At 41.6% G+C, this 17,180-nt stretch overlaps 1 pseudogene; it reads left to right on the top strand.

The window, feature by feature from the left end:
* Nucleotides 1-7,368: 7,368 nt before the first annotated feature.
* Nucleotides 7,369-7,606, top strand: LOC114218314 (cyclin-dependent kinases regulatory subunit 2 pseudogene; annotated as a pseudogene).
* The last annotated feature ends 9,574 nt before the right edge of the window (nucleotides 7,607-17,180 follow it).

The following is a 17,180-nucleotide window of genomic DNA, read 5'->3' as shown; positions in this document are numbered from 1 at the left end:
AAGCTAAAAAACGAGATTTTTTTGGTCAGGACTCTTTTGGTTGCAAGCCACAGAAACTCAAAGTAGCAAATGGAAGATAGGAATTCATTGGCTCATGAAACCGAAAAGTCCAGAAGTAGTGCTGACTTTAGCCACAGATGGAGCCAAGATCTCAAACAGCATCATCAGGACCTGCCTCCTTTTCGGGTTCTGATCATTTCCATGCTGCTCTTGTTCGCAGACAGGCTTTCCCCACATAGTAGCCAAGATGCTGCTTGAGGCTCTAGGCTTACATCCCACTAAGTTAGAAAACCCACTAGAAAAAGCATCACTTTTTCCTCCATAGATTATTCATTCTGTGGAAAAAACCAAACAAACAAAGACTATTAAATGAGAACCGAGGTTATTTACTCAGAGTTTGCTACAGCAAGAGAGTCAGTGACCTCTATTTGCTTTTCGTAGAGACTCAAAGGCAGGCAGAGGAATGGGAAAGCTTTATAGTAGAAAAAGGAAAGGCTTTAGATGTGTTCTGATTGGAAGTTGTTGGCATGGGGAAGCCGGAGGATTAATCTGTTGGAGACGTAGAAAATGGATAAAGGAAATAACACTGGCATCAGGGAGACATTTTAGGAAACAGTTACAAAAATTAAACTGAGACGGTAAATACTGAGACTGGAGTAGCAGTGAAATAGACATTTCAAGAAGGTGGTTAAGAATTGGTGTGAGATTGAATAAAAACAGAAGAAGAGCCACAGGTGACTATTGACAAAGTTCTCTAACCTGTGAAAGGAGATTATATTTGTATCATGATCAGGAATGAGGAAATGGTTAATAGAGATTAAGGCTTTTACCTGGGAAGGTTTGTGTATTAGTTTGCTAGGACTGCCATAACCAAATACCATAAACTGGATGGCTTAAACAACAGAATTTTATTGTCTCACAGTTCTGGAGGCTATAAGTCCAAGGTCAAGGTTGGTTCCTTCTGAGGTCCATGAGGGAGAATCTGTTCCCTGCCTCTTCCGTAGCTTCTGCTGGTTTTCTGGTGACCTTCAGCATTCCTTGGCTTGTAGAAAAATCACCCCATCTCTGCCTTCATCTTCACATGACATTCTTACTATGTGTATGTCTTTGTGTTCAAATTTCCCCCTTTTATAAGGATACCAGTCATGTTGGATTAGATGTCCACCCTACTCTAGTGTGACCTCAATTTAACTAATTACATCTATAATGACCTTATTCCAAAATAAGGTCACATTCTGAGGTGTTAGGGGTTAGGACTTCAATGTGTGAATTTTAGTGGGGAAAGGGACCCATAGCAGTCAGTAAGAATCAGGTAAAGTCAAGGGTCAAACACTGTTGGCCCATAGCCTCCTCAGGAGCTTCCCAGGGGTAATCTGAAATCAGCCCCCATGGGTGGAGGGCAGGGAGAGCCTGAAGAAAGAGGCAGACCCCTCTCTTGGTGGGTGGCCATTTTAATAAGCAAAGGGAACTTACGTATGAGGCTTGTCTCAGGCAGCAGCAAGACAAGTTTGGATCCGTGCACCCACCCACCAAATCTTAAAAGTTTATGGAGAGGCCTTAACTGGGTTCAGTCACATTGAGAAAACCAAGAACACCATACAGGTGTTCTCAACACCACACTATTTCAAGTCTATCCTTAGAAAAATGGGAAGGGCGCCTGGGTGGCTCAGCTGGTTAAGCGACTGCCTTCGGCTCAGGTCATGATCCTGGAGTCCCGGGATCGAGTCCCACATTGGGCTCCCTGCTCAGCAGGGAGTCTGCTTCTCCCTCTGACCCTCTTCCCTCTCTTGCTCTCAGTCTCTCATTCTCTCTCTCTCAAATAAATAAATAAAATCTTTAAAAAAAAAAAAAAGAGTTTGGGCGCCTGGGTGGCTCAGTTAGTTAAGTGACTGCCTTCAGCTCAGGTCATGATCCTGGAGTCCCGGGATCGAGTCCCCCCTCGGGCTCCCTGCTCAGCGGGGAGTCTGCTTCTCCCTCTGACCCTCTTCCCTCTCGTGTTCTCTGTCTCTCATTCTCTCTCTCTCAAATAAATAAATAAAATCTTAAAAAAAAAAAAAGAAAAATGGGAAAGACAAGCGAAACCCATACTCCAAGGATGGGGGAGGGGGTAAGGAGCTCCAATTGCCTGAGTCTGGCTCACAGGTCAACAGGCATTCATGTCTTCTCAATGACCTCCCCTAACAAACACCAGGATGCACAAGACACAATCTGTACTCAATACAGGCTACAGTTAGAAACATGTAAGTCAAGATCTAGGGAAACCTAGTATCTACTTAGAAAATGAAGAGGGTGAAATAGAATATTTCTACAATTCCTTTCTAACTTTCCTGTTCAATCATTCCTTAAACAGAAAAGAAAAAAACAAGGATAGAAAGCCCAATTAGAATAGGGTGGCCAAGCCAAAAATAGGGAATACGATAGACTAAACACCTGAGAAGGGATACCTTTTATGGCGAAAAGAGGGATTGGGATCTTGGACACCAAGCTGCACCCGGTCAAGTCTTCTTCACCTGACTCTGGCTTGGATATAGTGAATGTTTATAATTTTTTGGTTGTACAGTTTCCATTTTTCTATTATAATAACATCCTGGTTTTCTTTTAAAGAGTTATCTCTCCCCAATTCATGTAGTCTATCCTGAGACATTGCATACTGAGTGATAGTTGCAAGGTTTGAAACATGGGTTAGAAGCCACTCATTTGTACAGTAACAGCAGGGTGGCGGAGCCAGCAGCAGTGGCAGTGACCTGGCAGTCTGTTCCTGCTACTAGACTGCAGGTTTCTGACTCCTCAACTGCAGTGTTGTTCAAACTCCTGTCCATCCCCAGGGTGGTTTTCCAGCCTCCTGCCAACTCAATGACTCCTAATGTCCTTCTGACAAATTTTCCTTTGCTTCAATTAGCCAGAGTTGCACTATACATGCTACTTGCAATCTAGAACTCCAACCAAGGCACAGAGAAAGTGATTCCCAAATGCTGCTTCAGGGAAATGGAGAAAAAAGCCAGAAAGGGCTTGCTTAACACCCAGATGAGAGATTCCTCATTATTCATACTCTTCATATACTCTTCTATACCAGTCTTTTTTGTTTTGTTTTGTTAAGTAGGCTCCATGCCCAGTGTGGAACCCCATGCAAGGCTTGAACTCATAACCCTGAGATCAAGACCTGAGCTGAGATCAAAAGTCAGACACTTAACCGACTGAGCCACCCAGGTGCCCCAGTCTTTAATATATTAAAAGGAAATTTGGGGGATGCCTGGGTGGCTCAGTCGGTTAAGCATCTGCCTTTGGCTCAGGTCATGATCCTAGGGTCCTAGGATCGAGTCCCGCATCGGGCTCCTTGCTCAGCGGGGAGCCTGCTTCTCCCTCTGCCTGCCACTCGCCCTGCTTGTGCACTCTCTCTCTCTGATAAATAAATAAAATCTTTATAAAAAAAAGGAAATTTGGGATTTTACTTGGCCAAATATAAAAGAAAAACTGAAAATAACGGTGTCTTAAACAAAATCAAGGTTTATATTTCTCTCATTGACAAGTAATCTGAAGCCAGGCAGTCCAGAGATGTTATGGTACCTCTGCTTTGTCCTTGGGGCCCCTACTTTGTCATCAGGCTTCTGTCTTTCTGCTTGACCATTCTCGCTCTTGGTTTCCATCCTCAGGGTCACCTTATGGCCTAAGATAGTGCTTGGAACTCTTGTCAGAGAAACCAAGCTGGGGGAAGAAAGATGAAAGGCAGAAGGGCAGAAAAAAAAAGGTTCCTTCCAGCTGAGTCAGCCCCTGTGAAGCAGCCCTCCCACACACTTCTGCTTGTATCTCATTGGTCTGAACTCAGTCACAAAGCCATATCTACACACAAAGAAGTAGGGAACTAGTCTTTTGTTCTAGACAGCAATATGCCCAGCTAGAACTGAGAGTTCTATAAGTAGGGGGGAAAGGGAGAACAGTTGTTGGGTAAGCAATTAGCAGTCTCTACCACAAAATCTTTTACTTCCTCAGCAAAGACAAACTCATTGAAGGTCTGTTATATACAATGCAGGGCATTTCAGGAGTTTTCTATTTGTACCAGTAGAGCTGGTTGAGGAATATATCAGTTAGAATGCCTTCGGCTGTGGAGCACCTGGCTGGTTCAGTGGGTGGAGCATGAGACCCTTGATCTCAGAGTCGTGAGTTCGAGCCCCACATCAGATGTAGAGAGTACTTAAAAAAAAAAAAAGAATGCCTTCAGCAGCAAGTAACAGAAAACCCAACTCAAAGGAACTTAAGCAATGAGGAAATATGCCTTCTCATATAATTAAAAGTCCAGAAGTTGACCTTAATTAATTAACTAGTCAGTTCATTAATATAATTAATATAGTACTTAAGTTAATAGCAACTATATATTGTCATTAAGGGTCCAGGTTCTTTCTGTTTCTTCACTTTCCCATCCTCAGTGCTGGTTCATTCTCCAAAAGCTCCCCTCATGGTCAAAAGATGGTTATAGGGTTCTGCTTCACATCCTAATATGACAACATCTAGATAAAAGAGCAAGGAAACAACCCAGTCACACAGCTGCCTTCAGCTCACGGGTTGGCTGGAGGGTCTAAGATGGCTTCACCCATGTGTCTGGGGTCATGGCAGGGATGGATGAAAGGGTGGGACTTCTCTCTGTCATCATTCAGTTGTCTAGCCTGAGTTTCTACATGGTACCTGGGTTCCAGAAAGGCAAGTGCTTATCAAGCTTCTACTTGTCTCATGCTTACTAATGTCCTATTGGCCAAAGCAAGTCATGCACCAAGCCCAGAGTCATTGTGGGAGGGGACTACACGTGAGCTTGAATGCCAGGAGCTATGGTTCTTTGGAAGTCATCAGTGTAACAGTATTCTACAGGGTACTATGTTGGGCCTTTGTAGGTAGGGAGAATTCATCTTCAAGAGCTTACAGTATGGTCCGAAACATGAGACACAAGCTATTAGAAAGTTAAATAGCAACACAGGATTTAAATAACATTTTAAGACTATGTAAGTCTAAACGCAGACACAGAGAAAGGAGTTTCGACCTGGGAAAGCTAGTTGGAATTTTCTCAAAAGGTCTCATATGGTGGTGAATGTTCCATACCTCAGGGTCAGGCCTTCAGCCTTCATCTTCAATGTATTTAGTTCTCCAGTATTGATTAATTTCTAGAGAAATAGCTCCTTCTGACTAAGCACACAAGCTGCCAAGTAGAGTATACCAGAATGCCAGTGATATTGAAGAATGGACTATAATGGCAAGCTGATCAGATGTCAAGATTGACCTACACTACCCATGGCCTCAGTGAGCAAGTTCAAATGAAGCTAAAGTTGTTTGATGAATATGGAATCAGAGTAGGGTTGCTTGATGTCCACAATAGCCAAAATATGGAAAGAGCCCAGATGTCCATTGACAGATGAATGGATAAAGAAGATGTGGTGTGGGGTGCCTGGGTGGCTCAGTCATTAAGCGTCTGTCTTCGGCTCAGGTCATGATCCCAGGGTCCTGGGATCGAGCCCTGCATCAGGCTTCCTGCTCAGAGGGAAGCCTGCTTCCCCCTCTCCCACTAACCCCTGTTTGTGTTCCCTCTTTCGCTGTATCTATCTCTGTCAAATGAATAAATAAAATCTTTAAAAAAAAAGAAAAAAGAAGGTGTGGTGTATGTATGTGTGTATAAATATATGTATATACACACACGCAGTGGAATATTACTCAGCCATCAAAAACAATGAAATCTTGCCATTTGCAATGATGTGGATGGAACTAGAGGGTATTATGCTAAGCGAAATAAGTCAATTAGAGAAAGACAAATATGTGATATGATACTCCACTCATATGTGGAATTTAAGGAATTTTAACAAAACAGATGAACATAGGGCAAGGGAGGGAAAAAATAAGATGAAAACAGGGACACATGGGTGGCTCAGTCGGTTAAGCGTCTGCCTTCGGCTAAGGTCATGATCCCAGGGCCTGGGACTGAGTCCCACATTGGTCTCCGTGCTCAGCGGGAAGCCTGCTTTTCCCTCTCCCTCTGTTGCTCTCCCTGCTGTTCTCTCTCTCTCTCTCTGTAAAATAAATAAAATCTTAAAAAAAAAAAAAGATGAAAAGAGAGAGGGACACAAACCATAAGAGACTCTTAACTATAGGGAACAAACTGAGGGTTGCAGGAGGGGAAGTGGGTGGGGGGATGCTGTAACTGGGTGATGGGCATTAAGGAGGACACTTGATGTAATGAGCACTGGGTGTTATATGCGACTGATGATTCACTATATTCTACTGCAATACTAATAATACAATATATGTTAATTGAATTGAAATTTAAAAATCTTTTTAAAAAGAAGCTGTATCCCAGAACAATAAAAAAAATAAGATTGCTTGAATATAAGCCTTGAATTATTAATGGGCTCGAGGGCCCACTACATCCATCCTCATTCATTCATTCATATGTACATTTTAAATGTATTATGGACTATTTAAGACAAAAAGGATAAAAAATAATGCAGCTGGTACTTGTAAAATGAAATATTACCAATAAAATTGAAGGCCCCTGAATATCCCCTAGGATTGAATCTCTTTCCTCCCCAACAGAATTAATCATTTTTCTGAATTTGTTGTCAAACACTCCCATACATTTCTTTGTTCTTACATTACATATATGTGCATCCCTAAGTTATAAAACATACTGCCTCGTATTCCACCAATATTGAGACATCAGTTAGTTGCCAAGTACAACAGATATAGATAGGAATGATTAATCAAGACAGTCCCTGAGGCGTGGACTTACAGGGAAAATCACCCAAATAATTACAAATGTGGCTAAGAGCTACAAAGCAAAAGTACAGGTAGCTATGAGAGTTCTCACTCAGGGAACTGCCTTTCTGGGGTTAACCTGAGCAGGTTTGGGGCAGGTACAAAGACCTGCCAGGTAGTCTGGACACTCACATTGTCTTGACAAGGCACCCTCTACCTTGGGTAGCTTTTGGATGGCTGCTTTGCCAACCTTTCCTCCACTCCCTTCCTCAAGTAGTTTCACTCCTTGGCAGAGAGCAAAAAGCCTGTCCTGAACACTACAATCCCAATTCAATTCACAAGTACTGCCAAGAGAGTCAACTCCCGCATTTCCCAGTCTCAGAACTGGTCTTTGCAGCAATTTCAGTAGGTAGAGGAGGTAAAGCCATGTAAATCTACTTACACTGACTTATTTACTCTGGGCAGGAGCCCATTTGGGAGGGAAACCCCTGTAAATTCTCAAACATATGTGCCTAGAATTATATATATATATATACACAAAAGCAAAAGTCTCGAGTCGAGTTGTTGCTTTGGCCAGACCAGGACGTGTGGCCCGCCGCACCCGCTCTTTGTGCCCCGTCGCTCCCGCCCGCCTGCAGGATGGCCCACAAGCAGATCTACTACTCAGACAAGTACTTCGACAAGCACTACGAGTACCGGCACGGCATGTTACCCAGAGAACTTTCCAAACAAGTCCCGAAAACCCATCTGATGTCTGAAGAGGAGTGGAGGAGACTTGGTGTCTAACAGAGTCTAGGCTGGGTTCATTACATGATTCATGAGCCAGAACCACATATTCTTCTCTAGACGACCTCTTCCAAAAGAGCAACAAAAATGAAGTCTATCTGGGGATCGTCAATTAAATCTTTTTCAGATTTAATGTATATGTGTATATAAGGTAGTATTCAGTGAATACTTGAAAAATGTACAAATTGTTGATCCATCCCCGTGCATGAGCTGTATTCTTCACAGCAACAGAGCTCAGTAAATGCAACTGCAAATAGGTTACTATAAGGTATTTAAGATAAAATTTCTTCTAGTTGGTTTTTGTCTTAATATAAGTGCCTGTTTGACTTTACCTGTTACTTTTGTTAAATAAAGTTTGCATGTTTCTTTAAAAAAAAAAAAAAGCAAACATCTCCCCTTTTGACTCTACCCAGTACCAATCTAAACCACCCCTGGATCAGGTAGAGAGAGAGAGAGAGAGAGAGAGATAGTGTGTGTGTGTGCGTGTGTGTGTTTAGGCGTGGTGTCCTTGTTTGACGAAGTCCTTCCTAAGAGATAACCCTGATGCTAGTTGGTTTTCCTCCAAGTGTGTGCAAACTATATTTTGCCTCTGTGATCAAAATTATGTAAACACCAGAGCTTTCCTTCTCATTATATAATACCTTAGAGACACTGGTTGGTGTTTAACTGACCCATCGATGTTTTCACTGTCTTTGTCCTTAAGTTCCGATTTTTGGTGCCAGCCCGTTTTTCTTCACATTAATAAGTCTATGTATTTCCAAAGTACAATTGTAATTCTTAAGTGCAATTCTAAATGTACAATTAAAGTACATAATTATATACTTTCTGGTCAATTCTCTTCCTTTCCATTCTGTTCCTCAGCAGGATGTTGCCAACTCTCCTCTCAGATTCTCCACTCTGCTCAGTACCTGATCAACATCCCTATATCTGTCTGGAGAACACAGAGGAATCTATTTAAAAACATGAACTGGCCCCTCTACCTCCTGCTCAGCTGCTTTAGCATCTACCTACTCCCTCCCTTCCAGCTTATAAAGACTGACTTTTCCTCTCTAGGACTGTCAAAAGTAAACCAAGATTGCCAATCACCTGTCCTTTGGGTTTGGATTTCCCAGCAAAGACAAGGCCCTGCTGTAGTTCCAGAGACTGTCAGGGCCTCCCAAACACCAGTGGTGCCAGTCACACAGCTCTGACAAGTCTGATCTTTAACCTCTGAGCCACACCCAGGAGAGCTCAGCGATTGGGGCCCAGCATGTGACACGGCAGATGGTCCTTGGCCACAGTGACCCAGAAGTTTGCTGGGGTCAGTTTTATGCTTCTCCAGAACTAAAAAGCTACCACGGAAATGGCCTTGGTCAGTCAGTCTGGGGTCAGTCCAAGTCTGTGATAGTTGTTTTTCTATTGCTAGCTCACAAGGAGCCCATAATGTCAGCCATACCCATACCTGGACTTCAACTGCTGAAAAGCCTGGGATTGGCCACAAACTTTGCAGCAGTGGGCATGGGTGGGGGACGGGGACTGTAGGAGTGAAGAGTAACAGAGAATTCGGGGAACCGGGAATCTAAAGAAAATTACACCCCTGTGCCTTACAATCTACTGGAACATCTCGGAATTTTCTCTGGACTGAGAACCAGTTACCTCCCACGTGGCTGCATCCACACTGACAGTCTCTGTTCTCAACCAGTATCCATCTTAAAGAGGAACTCAGCCTTCCATGGCATCTTAATGGCACCTCTGTTAAACAAACACCCCCTACTGAGCACTAGAAAACATTACTGATTTTTTTGAAGGTAAAACATTGCCTTATTGCCTCCCCCCCACTTCCCCCATGCAAAACATTTTTACACACTCTGGCTTCTCAGATTTTGCACTCCCATACACATCATTTAACACTGTCTTTAAATTCATTCATATTCAACAAACCAAAGGCTTCAGCTACTAGGATCCCTTGACTTAGAAGGCTGCTAGGGAATCATAACAATTTTTTCTGTCACCAAATACATTTTTCTTGTCCTGCCCTAATTAGAAAGGTACTATTTGCTGAGGCAAAGGGCAGGGTGGATACATCATCCTGTGCATTCCAAAAGGTAAGTGCCAAGCATTTGTGTATGCAAGTGTAGTATTCGTCACACCTTGATAATTATAATCCCCCCTTTCTCATTTAGAGTCTTTAAGAGGCAGTAACACTGTTAATCTCTATGCTTGTGAGTCATTCTCTTTAATTTTTAACTATGTCACCCCTAGTGAGCTGACTATATAGTCTCAACTCTCTTCCTCCTCAGCTTGCTTGCATGCTGTGCTGAAGGGAGGAACCCAACAGCTGCCCCCATTATCTATCAAGAGAACAGAAAAAATATTGTTTCCAGGTGGTGACTAATGCCTCTAAATGCCAGAGGACAGACAGAAGATCACGTCTCTAAGTTTCCAAGCAGGGAGGGGACAGAAGTAGACCTTGAGTTTTTCTATTTGCATGTAAGGACAGGGATTAACAAAAATCACAAAAGTTGGCATAAATAAATATTTTAAATGTGGGTGAAGACTAGAGAATAGAGATTTGCTGAAGCAGGGAGGTGGTGAGAGGTTGGGGCCAGAATTTGGGAAGCCTTCAGTGTGAGACTATGAAACTAAAACTGGGTCTTCGAAGGGACATTGTGAGCAACAGAAAATTTTTAAGCAAGAGACTTATACAGAATAGTGAAGTTGAAAAACAGTGATGGTGGCATTCTCTTCTTCTAGGTCTCTCTAAAACAGAAGCCACTAACACACACATTCGACTGGAATCAATGATGGACACCTCTCGGCCAAATTTCTGCCTGGCAACAATTAACTGGATGGTGAAACACCCACTTTAGATGGAGCATGGCAACCTGGTCTGGGTTCACCTCTTTAGATTAGTGGTCTTCAAACAGTTACCCTAAGAAAATTCTGAAAACAGATTTTATGTTGACACAACTTTTTCATTGTAGGTTTAAGTTGTTGTTGTTGTTTTTAACTAGGCTCCACACTCAGCGTAGAGCCCAATGAGGGGCTTAAACTCACCACCTTGAGAACAAGACCAGAGCTGAGATCAAGAGTCGGATACTTAACTGACTGAGCCACCCAGGTGCCCCTCAATTGTTTTAAAGGCTGAAATTTATGACATGGTGAAGTATTGACATTTTAACATGAAACTATCACATCCACGTCACTCTTTTAAATGTATCCCAATGGAGTTTAAATACCATAGCAGTTTGATACCCAACATCATCCTTTAAAAATACATGAATAGGAGGGCCCCTGGCTGGCTCAGTCGTTAGAGCATGTGACTCTTGATCTTGGTGTTGTGGGTTCAAGCCCCACACTGGGTGTAGAGGTTACTTAAAAATAAGAAAATCTTAAAAAAAATAATAAAAATACATGAATAGGCTCTTCTTTAAGAGTTGGACATTTTTGGGGCACCTGGGTGGCTCAGATGGTTAAGCGTCTGCCTTCGGCTCAGGTCATGATCCCGGGGTCCTGGGATCGAGTCCCGCATCAGGCTCCCTGCTCCTTGGGAGCCTGCTTCTCCCTCTGCCTCTCTCTCTCTCTCTCTGTCTCTCATGAATAAATAAATAAAATCTTTAAAAAAAAAAAAGAGTTGGACATTTTATATGGTTCTATTTTCTCTTTGAACTCTTATTTTCTTTCCAGAATTTTATCCCATATTTTTATATCAAATTTGTTATTCATCATTTATTTCTGTCACACAGAATTGTGTGAAAAATATTAAATATTTAATATTTAATAATATATAATATATAATATATAATATATAATATAATAGTATATATAATACAATAATAATTTAATATAAATTATAATTTAATAATAAAATAAAAATATTAAAATATTTTTTCTCATTTCTTTTCTTTTTTAAGATTTTACTTTTTTATTTGAGATAGAGTGAGTGAGAGAGCAAGCACAAGCAGGGTGGGAGGGCAGAGGGAGAAGGAGAAGCAAACTCCCTACTAAGCCAGGAGCCTGATGTAGGGCTCGATTCCAGGACCCTGGGATCGTGACCTAAGCCAAAGGCAGATGCTTAACCAACTGACCTACCCAGGTGCCCCTTTTTTCTCATTTCTTATGATCCTAAGGCTCTACATATTAAAATTCTTCTGGATTAAGTTACGGTAATAATTACTATTAGAACACAAACAAAGCAAAATAAATATATTAAAATTCTTAAGGGGCGCCTGGGTGGCTCAGTCGTTAAGTGTGTGCCTTCAGCTCAGGTCATGATCCCAGGGTCCTGGGATCGAGCCTCCCATCGGGCTCCCTGCTTGGCGGGAAGCCTGCTTCTTCCTCTCCCACTCCCTTTGCTTGTGTTCCCTCTCTCACTGTGTCCCTCTCTGTCAAAAAAATAAAAATAAAAAATAAAAATAATAAAATTCTTAATAACTATTAAATAGGGAAATTTTTTATTGGGGATATATCTTTTATTTTTTAATTTTCTTAAACTGTTTATTTATTTGTTTGTTTGTTTGTTTGTTTGTTTATTTAAGGAATCTCTACACCCAACATGGGGCTTGAACTCACAACCCCAAGATCAAGAGTTGCATGCTCTTCTTACTGGACCAGCCAAGTGCCCTGGGAATGTATCTTTTAATAAGATACAGGCAGATTAAGAAAAAAAGATCCTGTATCCATGGAAGCATATTACTTTTGGCTATTCTTTTTTCCCCCCTCCCTTTTTATAGCTATAAGTGCTGAGAAACTTTGATCACATAATTTAGTAGCTGGAAGTGGAAAAGAGTTTTGTTCTAGTAATGTCACTCAATTCTTTAATCTCCTTCCAAGTTATATGCCAAAAATCTCATAATCTATCTTAAGTTATTTTTAATGATCTGCTGGCTGAAAATTCCACATGGCCCTCTTTCCATTTTGTTGAAAGCAAAAAACTGGAGTTTTCCTAATTTACAAAAGGATGTGTTAACAAGTCATTAGAATCATTTACTTTTCTCACTTCTATGTCATCATTTCGAATTGTCCCTGTATTCAGTGCCTTTGAGATTTGTACATACATGGCAAAGTCCATAGTGAGATTTTGGATAGAAGAGAAATATTCTTTTTGTTTGTAAAATAAGATGACATTTAAAACAAGTTTCTCAGTTTTATCCATTTTAGAAAAGAGTGTATATGAAAGTTCACGTTTTGGAAATAGATTTCCTATGTGTCCCTTGAATGCCATAGTTTGAAGGCAACTTCTTTAGGTTCCCTTGTTGACTGAAGAATGTCAGTATTCTCAACCTCTTCTATCTAAAGCAAAATTAGTACAATTAGTTTTTTCTCAAAAAACTAACCTCAGTCCTACCAAGGCAGAAAGCAGAAGCAACTGTATCTCACATTTGGAGAGTTTAATGACTATGAAATTGCAGTTGTAATACTGGGAGGAGAGAATGTAGGTACAGAACTTAGCATAGATGGTTGACAGTAAAAGTAGCTTAAAAACAAAAACTTCTGGCTTTAAAATCTAAACAAAAGAAATAATTCTCTTAGTGGTTGGAAACTGAGTATTGAATACAAGCTTTACTGCTATAATAACAATAAAATGGATAAAATGAAAAATGGCATTGGTATTGTTGGCAGGTGGAGTGCAGAAGGCAAACCAAATTTGTAGAAAAACTTGACAGTTTGAAAGAGAATGATAATCATCCTGTGATCCCACAGGGAGGTAGTATAGCATAGGGCTTCTTGAGCAGCTGTTCTCAATTAGAGTCATTCTCAATGTTCCCTAGGAGACATTTTGTGACATTTTGTTGTCACAACTTGGAGGAGGGGGGAGATCCCATTGGCATGTAGTTGGTAGAGTCCAGAATGCTGCTAACATCTTACAACGCATAAGATAAGCTGCACAACAAATTATTTGACCCCAAATGTCAATAGTACCATGTGAAACCTAGCTGGAGCACCTAAGTTTGAGTCCCAACTAGGCCAATTGCTGTGTGACCCTGGGTGAATGACTTAGCCTCCTAAGCCTCAGCTTTCTCATCCAAGAAAGTGGAGAGATGATAACTGCTAATATATATGGAGTGTTACATGCCAGGCACCACTCTGAGTGGTATTTTCATTTGCTCCTTCTAAAATCCTATGAGGTGCTGTTATCTCATTTACAGATGAGAAAAAAATAAAGCTCACAGCACATGCCTAGGATTCAGTGGGCATGAGTACACAATAGTCATCAGTTCTTAGGGTTTTTTTTAAGGCTTTATTTTTTAGAGAAGTTTTAAGTTTACAATAAAATTGAGAGGAGGGTCCAGAGATTTCCTATATACCTCCAGCCCCACACATGCATGATGTAGGAAAGATGTTGGGGTTCAGAGCTGACAGCGAGGAAAGAATTCTTGAGATGTCTTTGGTGCAAAAAGGTGGTTTTATTAAAGCATGGAGACAGGACCTGTGGACAGAAAGAGCTTCATTGGGGTAGCGAGGAGCGGCCAATTATATATTTTCAAGTTGGGAGGAGGTTAGGGATAGTGTAAGTCTCTAAGGAATTTTGGAAACGAGGTTTCTAGGACCTTGAGGGAGCTAGCTATTGTTAGGAAAAGGTCATTTATTACTGTCTAAGAAAACCTTAGTCATGAGAACCTCCAGATGTATATCGGTGGGTGTTATGCTTGGGGGATGATTGCCAACATATATCTTGGGGGTAGAGATAAAGGAAGTTTCCAAAGGAATTTTTATATGTGAAAGTAGACTTACAGGATCCTGAGGATTGGGCTAAGATTGCCTTTTGCCATTAGCAAAGTATTAACATGTTGAGTTCCTAGAGGAATGTCACTCTGCCTGTTTCAAGGACCTGTCAGTGGGCTGTAGGTAGTCAGGAAATTTAATTTTTCTTTTGCCTTTGTTTCCCACATCAATGCAGGGCTATTATGAACACTTCCACATTCATTACAATTGGTGAACCTACATTGGCATATCATCATCACCCGAAGTCCATAGTTTACATTATGGTTCATTCTTAATGTTATACATTCTCTGGGTTTGGATAAATGTGTAATGATATGTGTTCACCATCATGGTACCATACAGAATAGTTTCACTGTCCTAAAAATCCTCTGTACTCCATCTATTCATCCCTCCCTCCTGCTAACCCCTGGCAATCACTGATCTGTTTATTGTCTTCATAGTTTTGCCTTTTCCAGAATGTTATGTAGTTAAAAATCATACAGTATATAGCCTTTTTAGATTGGCTTCTTTCACTTAGTAATACACAGTTAATATTTGTCAATGTCTTTTTATGGCTTGATAGCTCATTTCTTTTTTCTTTTCTTTCTTTCTTTCTTTCTTTCTTTTTTTTTTTTTTTTTTTGCTGAATAATATTCCTCTGCCCTGATGTACCACAGTTTATCTGTTCATCTCCTGAAGGACATCGTGGTTGCTTCCAAGTTTTGTCAATTATGAATAAAGCTGCTATAAACATCCGTGTGCAGGTTTTTGTGTGGATGTAAGTTTTCAAATCTTAGAGTAAATACCAAGGAGCATAATTACTGGATCATATGGTAAGTGCTTAGGTTTCAAAAAAAGATGAAGTGAGCAAAGCATATTTCCTTTTTCCAAACAGTCTTGGCTATTACTAATGAAATTCCTAGGTTCTCTGACCCCTCTACTTAATGAAAATCTTTCTCTGTGTTTAGAAAAAATGTAATAAGCTTCAACCATCTTTGGTAAGAAAACAGACATATCAAGAATGAGAAATGCATACTATGGATTCACTTTATAATAAAAAACTTGTCTGTCACAGGAAAACTAAAAGTTCACTTTTTTTTGAGGTGGTATTAACCAATTAGATACTGTAAAAACCAATTATATACTGTAGATTCTATAATATAGGGACCTGATCTAGTAGCAAAATATGAATTATTTTCCCTCAGCAAAACATAGGGAGGGTTTCAGTGGACCTACCTTACTTTATAAATTATTTATTGTTATATAGACAACCTCAGATTGAATTGCTTAGCATATTTGATAAATAGGCAAAACAGTCCAAATCCTTCCTTCAGTGCCTGTACAGTCTAAATCACAGGAGCTTAATTGTTGTATCACTCCCACAAGGTTATCCTTGAGTCTTCTTTCCTTCATATCCCACCCATCAGCAAATCGTTGGCTAAATTTTCATTCAGACCATTTCTTCTTTACCCATTCCTATTAATCTGTACCACCCCCATCATCTTTTGCCTGAACTACTGCACTAGCCTCCTAATTAATCTTCCTGCTTCTACCCTAGCTCACTCTCAATTCATTCTCTGTATGGTAGTCATAGGGGTCCTTATATTGTGTCACTCTGAAAACTTCCTAGACATTTCTATTTTACTGACAAGAAAAGACAAAGTGCTACAGCAGCTTACAAATCCTTCAAATCTGGTCCTCTCCAGTCTTTCCTATAGCCAGTCACATTCTGCCTCAGGGCCTTTGCACACGCTCTTTCCTGTTCCAGCAAGGCTAGCTCCCTCCCTTTAGGGCTCTGCTCAAATGTCACTTGATTAGGGAGGCCTTCCCCCAGGGCACCCCATGTAACACTATGACACCCATATACTCCCCTTCCCCACAGGCACAGAAACACTATCCCCTTTCCCTGCTTTATTTTTCTATTTTAGTTAGCAATATTTAAATAACAAAGATTTATTGTCCTATCTCCCCCACTAGGGTATAAACACCAGGAGGGCAGGAACCCATGCGTTGGTCCTAGCACAGTGCTTGGCCCACATGGCGTTCAACACCTGTCCAGGGATTCTGATTGCCCATCTACATCTACGGCCCCAGAGACATCTGAGCGGCTTGTCACGAAGCTCCTTTCCTTATGCTCCTTTTGTAATAATTTGGGAAACATTCACAACACAGTAGGAGACAACACTCGGCCCCCACAATGAGGGACCTCAAATCTCCCCCCTTGCACCCATCTGTAGAAATAAACAAAAGAGACGTCGGATGAGCTGCTCTCCGAGGGCCTTAGCTGCTCGACAATTGTGTGACGCTATCTAGCCAGGCTTGTGAGCCTGTTAAGTTCAGTCTGACGGAGAAGAAAGCAGGAAGTTGGAAACCAGCTTAGAAGGAATCAAGAGGAACGCGGTCTGGCCTGGTTAAAAACACGTGCTTATGCCTTCACCTTTTCTGTGCCTACAGGCCACCACTTTTAACCCTTCTCGTCTGGGGAGAGCGCCAAGGGCCAGCCAGGATCTCCTGAGGCAGCGCCGAGCAATGGCGACCAAGGGACCCAGGTGTCTACCTCAACAGGAGCCCTACCCACGTTTTGGTTCTTTGTTGGTCAGCTGTGCTCAGCCGGGGACAGTGTAAATATTCTGCTCAGAAAATGCACTTCAGTGTGAACCAAGTGTAGTAAGGAGTGCTTTAACCTAACTGGGACGTCGTCAACCGATCACCTCCTGAAAGAACGGACAAGGAGCATCCATCATGGCTGCCGGCGGCAGCGCAGCGAGAGGCAATCTAAAGAAAATGGCGCCGGGGCGCGCGGCCAGTGACGGCAGGTCCAGGCTGGCGCGGCCAGGGAGCCGGCAGGGCCATCTAGGAGCGCCAACCAGGGACCCTGAAGGACTGCCCGGGCTTAAGACGCCTGAAGACCCTGACACTTGACGACTACAACATGGAGGACAGTTATTGTGTCTGCAAAGCAACTTGCACAAGGAGGCCCG

Source organism: Eumetopias jubatus, unplaced genomic scaffold, assembly GCF_037043125.1.
Source record: "Eumetopias jubatus isolate StellerSeaLion01/CBP00866 unplaced genomic scaffold, mEumJub1_p1.0 scaffold_8, whole genome shotgun sequence".
Taxonomy (NCBI): domain Eukaryota; kingdom Metazoa; phylum Chordata; class Mammalia; order Carnivora; family Otariidae; genus Eumetopias; species Eumetopias jubatus.
Note: the sequence above shows the minus strand (reverse complement) of the source record. Positions and strands in the feature narration are given on the sequence as shown.